A 6,597-nucleotide genomic window follows, 5' to 3' on the forward strand; every position below is an offset into this window, starting at 1 on the left:
AGGAAAATTCACTATTTCTTCTAAAAACATGGAAAAATCCACAAATACGAGATGTTTCTTTTTTAGGATTTTTTTTTTTTGTGAGGCGAAACGGATTCCTTGCCAAACTTACGGGTCATAAAAGGTGGGTCGTTTGTAGCCAATGTCTTTACTATGCCGTTCGCACGAAATGGCTTCTCACGTAGGAAGTTTATCTTTTTATCTGTACAGCTTTAGTGTGGACTCGATTAACTTATGAGATACACGGAACGATGCTTAATGAAAACCCTTTATTCCGCCCATCTTACCTCTCCTTCTAACCACCAGTATTTCACGTCAGATTTGATTGGCAGATGAGGCTTGTCAGTAGGATGACGTCACGATAACGAATCTGCTAAACTCGAACTGGACTTTACTCTTGGAATTGACTGTTACATTTAGCAAAAGAAAAAAAAAGTAATAACGAAAGAGGAAAGATGGTAATACGATAACCCCCATACGCCACAGCCGAGCTACGCAGACTAGAGAGATACCAATAGTGAGAGATTTTCGCTGAATCGTTGTCGTACTTGTGGTGCCACTTTTACAACGGCAAAGCGAATGCCCTCGTGAAAAGAGTACAAGAAGTACTGCGCTGCAGTAAAGAGCGTATCCACTCAGCTTGTCGAAAAGTGGGCGGAGCGAGCAACTCCACACACTACCTGTGATTGGCCGCCTGGTACGGATGAGTGATTACTTGCCAGCAAGTAATAACGCAAGGCTTGTCGCAGGAGCGTGCTGGATAGATAAGTAGAGTTTTAGTTTTCTTGATAGCAATTCTTAAAGCTAACGTTAACATTCTGCAGAGAAATATTATCTACATTCAAGTAGAAGTATCATTAATGAGATCTTTTGAACTATTTTGTCTTTTAGTTGTAAAAGGGACATTACCAAAAAGTGTTCTTTTGGCATATAACTTTTCGGTGAAATAAAGTGTGATGTGAGTGAGTTATAGTCTCTCTCCAGTTCTCTCCTGCATCTTTCTTTCTTTTTTTTCTCTCTCTCTTTCTCATTCCAATTTAGATTTTTTTTTTTTTTCAGATCAAAGTTAGGACTAGGGATATTTCAACTCACAGTGATTTTTATGAAGATGAAATTACGTAAATTATGTGTGTTTATTATGTGCCTGTAGGTGCTGCTGTATATATCATACTTTTGTTTACTATTGTTTGCATTTATTTTTTTGCTCCATGACATCTCACCTTCTTGTACAAATCTTTAATATTACTTTGCAATAATTTTGTATCATTTGGATATGGAAACAAATAGTGATGAAATGAAATTAATTGAATTGACTCGGTTTTTGCAGCATTTGTTTTAAAGAATGTGAAAAAATTGGTAGAACATTAGTACATATAGTTGAGTTTGTGTTACGTTTGTGTCTATTAAGCATAAGAGGAGAGTAAATGCCATTGGCCAATTTTATATTTACAGACAACAAAAAAGCAGAAAAACATGCTTTATATCAGATTTACATCGAAGATCTAACTAGTGTGTTAAATGTCGTATCTAATTCATGGCAGTATCCAGACACAACTGATTTCTGCCATTAAACATGCTAGAAAGACAAACCCAGAGTGTTTTGGGATCACATTAATTCTTAACTTCATTGAGTTCGATCGGTGCTGATGAAATCATTTTTCTTATCGATAATGAAAAGGAAGGTATTTTTGCAAACTATGACTGGCGCATACAACATGAAGAGATGTCCACTTCTTGCAGTCTTGCAAAGCCTGAAGGACAGTAGTCCCCACTTTCCTTTTGTGATTCACTTTTGAGAATTTCATTAAGGAATTTCATCAATCATGTGATTCCTTTAAAGGGGAAGGCTAGTAACTGATCAGTGGGAATCAGTGGAAATGCTGGGAGATGATTGTTCCAATCCTTATGGGATTCATTCAAGAGGTCATTGTATATCTATTATTGTGTGAAAATGATTTGCTTCAGAACGGTCTCATATTCAAGTAATGTGCAGATTAATGCTCCGTCACTGACCAGGGACGCTAACCTGGAAGCATTAAACTGCACATTACTTGAATATGAGACCATTCTGAAGTAAATCATTTTCACACAACAATAGATATACAATGAACTCTTGAATGAATCCCATAAGGATTGGAACAATCATCTCCCAGCATTTCCACTGATTCCCACTGATCAGTTACTAGCCTTCCCCTTTAAGCTGAACGCAGTTAATTCCGATGCCTCATCTTGAAGAAAGGATGTCTTTGTGTTGAATGAATTAAAACTCATTTTTGTTACTTTTTATTTTTCTTTAATATCTAGAAGGTTTGTCTTCCTGTAATCATACTTATGTATTTCAAACTATAGGGTTTACATGACAGTTTACGATGTAAAATCATAAGTTTGCTGACATGTACATGCGTTTTTTTTTATCAAAATGATGAAGAAATTCAGATCATCTAATGTCAATAAATCATTAACCAAGCACCTCTCTTTGCAACATCTTGGTATTGCAATTATAACGTCAGAAATTTGATGCAGCACTAGGAAATGGAAAAAAAAATATACTAAGTAATGTATCTATGCGAATATTTGGAAATACGTCATGTTGTGATTACATCTCAGTCTTCATTCATCTTTAATGTTTTCATACTTAATTCCATTTCAATAAAACATACTTTTTACATCTCAGTCTTCATTCATCTTTAATGTTTTCATACTTAATTCCATTTCAATAAAACATACTTTTTACATCTCAGTCTTCATTCATCTTTAATGTTTTCATACTTAATTCCATTTCAATAAAGCATACTTTTTACATCTCAGTCTTCATTCATCTTTAATGTTTTCATACTTAATTCCATTTCATTAAAACATACTTTTTACATCTCAGTCTTCATTCATCTTTAATGTTTTCATACTTAATTCCATTTCAATAAAACATACTTTTCAAGTAGGCCTACCCTTGCATGATGAATAGGCAAGAGAGTAAACAAATATCTCCTGAAATGTATGAGTTTATGTAATAAAGCAAAATTTACAACAAGCGTACAGATATCTATACTGCGCAAAGAGATATTGACCAAACAGAGAAATCATGTACATAGATTTTATTAGTTGACTCTAGGTGTATGGAAATGGAACGTTCAAATTTGACATACAACATACTCATGCAAAACTAATCAAAATGACATTTAGTTGTTTTTTTTTATTCGAGTGGAGAGACATGGTATCATTTTATCGATGGACATGTTATTCGCACGGTAGATGAAAAATATATACTCATCGAAGTTCCTCGTTGAGTCCAACCTCTCTATGTTTGAAACCAAAAACTTTATTCAAGCATGTAGAGATTCTTGCTTCAAAATAGATAGACTCCCAGTGCACAATCAACTTTGTTACTCAACAGTTACCCAGTCATACAAAGCAATGCCGCCTTGCGTTTATCGTTGCCAAAGGGGATAACTGAATCAGTATTTTGAACATGACAGAGAAAAAAATGGACGACAGCAATTTCATTTGGTTTAAAGAAATCTTAAGAACGCAAACATTGATTGTTCTGGTTGCCAGATGTACTTATGTCTACGTAGGTGGAAATGTATTTTCTGGAGTGGGTTACAAGAAATTCTGCCCCTCTCTAAAATAACAAGTGCATCCCGCTTCGCTCTTTCTCGTTCATTTTCCGACTCCGTCTCTCTTCTCATCCCCTCCACTTCTTAATCCGACTCAACGACAAAGGACCATCTTGAAGAAAAATCTGGCATTCTGTTCGCTTCAACTGTAGCGAAGATGCCGGATCTCTGCGGTTTGATCCAACATGCATGTTATATAGAGTTTATAAGAGTATTCTACAGTTAGAATTTTTTTTTTTCGCTTATAAGCTCACCAGATGTTAAATCCATGTGGGAGAATGATTCTTCTTATGGCATCTTAAAGGACAAAATCCAGTCCAAATATAAGTTAATCTGATAAGAAAGAGTAAAATATTACGAGTTCAACGGTAAAATTTTGATCGAAATCGGATCAAAAATAAGGAAGTTATGACATTTTGAAGTTTCGCTTTTTTGAGGGGAAATAGTTCTCGAACAGTCAATATGAATATTGAAATGGCAAAGTGAGCATGTCGTACCCTCACAACTTGCCATAGTTATAATTAGTACATAAAACTTTGAAATTTCCAGTATTTAATTCAAACGTAATTATGCGCGAGGCTCAAATCCTCGTATATCTGACTGATCACTATTCTGAAATTATTCAACCATGAATAACATCATGTTTCAGACTTCAGTGACAGAAACATGGAATTTTCGTCATTTTTTTTTTGAACGCGATCAATGGAAAATTGTGAGGGTATGACATGGTTAGCTCAATCATTTGCATATTCATATCCACTGTACAAGAACTGTTTTGCTTAAAAAAGCAAAACTTCAAAATGTCAAAACAAGACATGTCAAAACTTCAATGACAGAAACATGGAATTTTCGCCTTTTTTTTTTGAACGCGATCAATGGAAAATTGTGAGGGTATGACATGGTTAGCTCAATCATTTGCATATTCATATCCACTGTACAAGAACTGTTTTGCTTAAAAAGGCAAAACTTCAAAATGTCAAAACAAGACATGTCAAAACTTCAATGACAGAAACATGGAATTTTCGCCTTTTTTTTTTTGAACGTGATCAATGGAAAATTGTGAGGGTATGACATGGTTAGCTCACTCATTTGCATAGTCATTTCCACTGTACAAGAACTGTTTTGCAGAAAAAAAGCAGAACTTCAAAATGTCAAAACATCCTTATTTTCCATCCGATTTCAGTCAAATTTTTACCGTTGAACTCGTAAGAATTTACTCCTTTTTTTTATCAGCCTTACTTGTATTTGTTCTGAATTTTCCCTTTAAGAACAATCGATACAAAAATAATCGTTGGGTTTTTGTTTGTTTTTTCTCCACGTGCTGGTAAATCAATATTTACATAAGAATATCTAACTATATCACATTTATCATTCGACTCTCTGTTTATTTCTTTATTCGCTGACCCCTTGAGCATCCTCCCCTTGACTCCCATGTAGGGTTGAAAAAAAAGCAACTTGAGAATAATGTTGCAAGCAAACTTGTATTCAAGCCGACCGAGGAGAACATTATAAGAGGACATACGGTAACAATGATCGGGATAAAGGATCAGAAATGTCGACATTCTCGGTCCTCTTGATTAAAAAAAAAAATAATGATAACCAGCGAAGAACCATTCTTAGATATTAACAGAATTGCTAGCTCCCAAGTATTCTTAATTGAACCAATGTATTTTATCTAGAAAGCGTAGATATAAGGCAAAATAAGTTTGTTTAGGCTCTTATTCAACGTTGATAACTTTAGCATTGTCATCGCCAGCATTGTCATTACGTAGTCAACATCGGTCACCATACCTATGAGTGTTACAGTCTCCAAATGAATAATTCACTAACACAAGCAAATCGTCACTTCGATCCCTCTGTTGTTTGGAATGCCCATTAATGTCGAGTCATTTGCCGCAGCAGGACTGTATGAAAAAAAAAAAAAACTTAAAAGCACGTCAGGGGATTGCAATCATAACTAAGCCATTTGAATTGTTTTATTTTTGTAGAGTATTATAATCATATATTCATATTTATGGCTGAACGAATACCAAGTAATGTTATCTTTCTGTCACCTGTTTTGAATTTCGATTTCTGACTACGTGATGACATCACTGCTCAGGAAACAGAAAGTGGAATAGATGAAGCGAGACCAGTCTTAGAAAGGACCGGAAAACAATTAGTGGCTGGGGTAAGAAAAGCGTTCAATAACCCGGCCATGGGGTGTTTTGTTCTGGAAGCTGAATGAATTCTACCAAAGTTCGATAAATAACCTCCTCTGTCGTCGTTAAACGAACGATTGTGTCATTGTTACAAGGAGTCTGCCCATCATTAAGCCGATTGACTTTTTGGGATCGCCTCACACACGTCAATTCCTCCCTTAAGGCATATCCATGACAACTAAGATGATCTTCTTAAATAGAACAGGAAATAGTTGCGCGTACGAGTTCACTGTCAAACTAATGAAGACATTTTGTTAGAATCAGAAGAAGTTGGGGGGGGGGTATCTCAACTATGATTCAGCTTAGGCAATTCTTTTCAAATGATGCTCTTTTCTGAAGAAAGGCGGAGAGATGAGCAACGGTTGAATGTATACATGGGGGCCATAACGATGAAAATGACACATGATAAAATCCATAAGCGGGTCAGGAAATGTATCAAAACATGTGAACACTGTGCTCTACATTTCTTACACACATGTATGCAGGACAACATTGCTTTTAATCTGAAGAGGTCATAACCAATAATATCACGACGTATATTTTTGAAATGAAGCCAACATTTCTTTAAGTGCTATGCGGAAGCATTAACATTGGTATTTGTTATAGAATTTCATAACTTCACACTGATTGGGTCAAAAGAGCACTGGAAAGGTATAATGTTCATACTGACAGCACCAAAACGTGCATTCTTTCCCTTCTTTCTTCTGTAAAATCTTGGTTTACAACAAGATAAAGAACATGGCGGGAAATGGAATTGTATTAAAAAATACGCAGGGGGGGGG

Source organism: Diadema setosum, chromosome 18 (genome assembly GCF_964275005.1).
Source record: "Diadema setosum chromosome 18, eeDiaSeto1, whole genome shotgun sequence".
NCBI classification, from domain to species: Eukaryota; Metazoa; Echinodermata; class Echinoidea; order Diadematoida; family Diadematidae; genus Diadema; species Diadema setosum.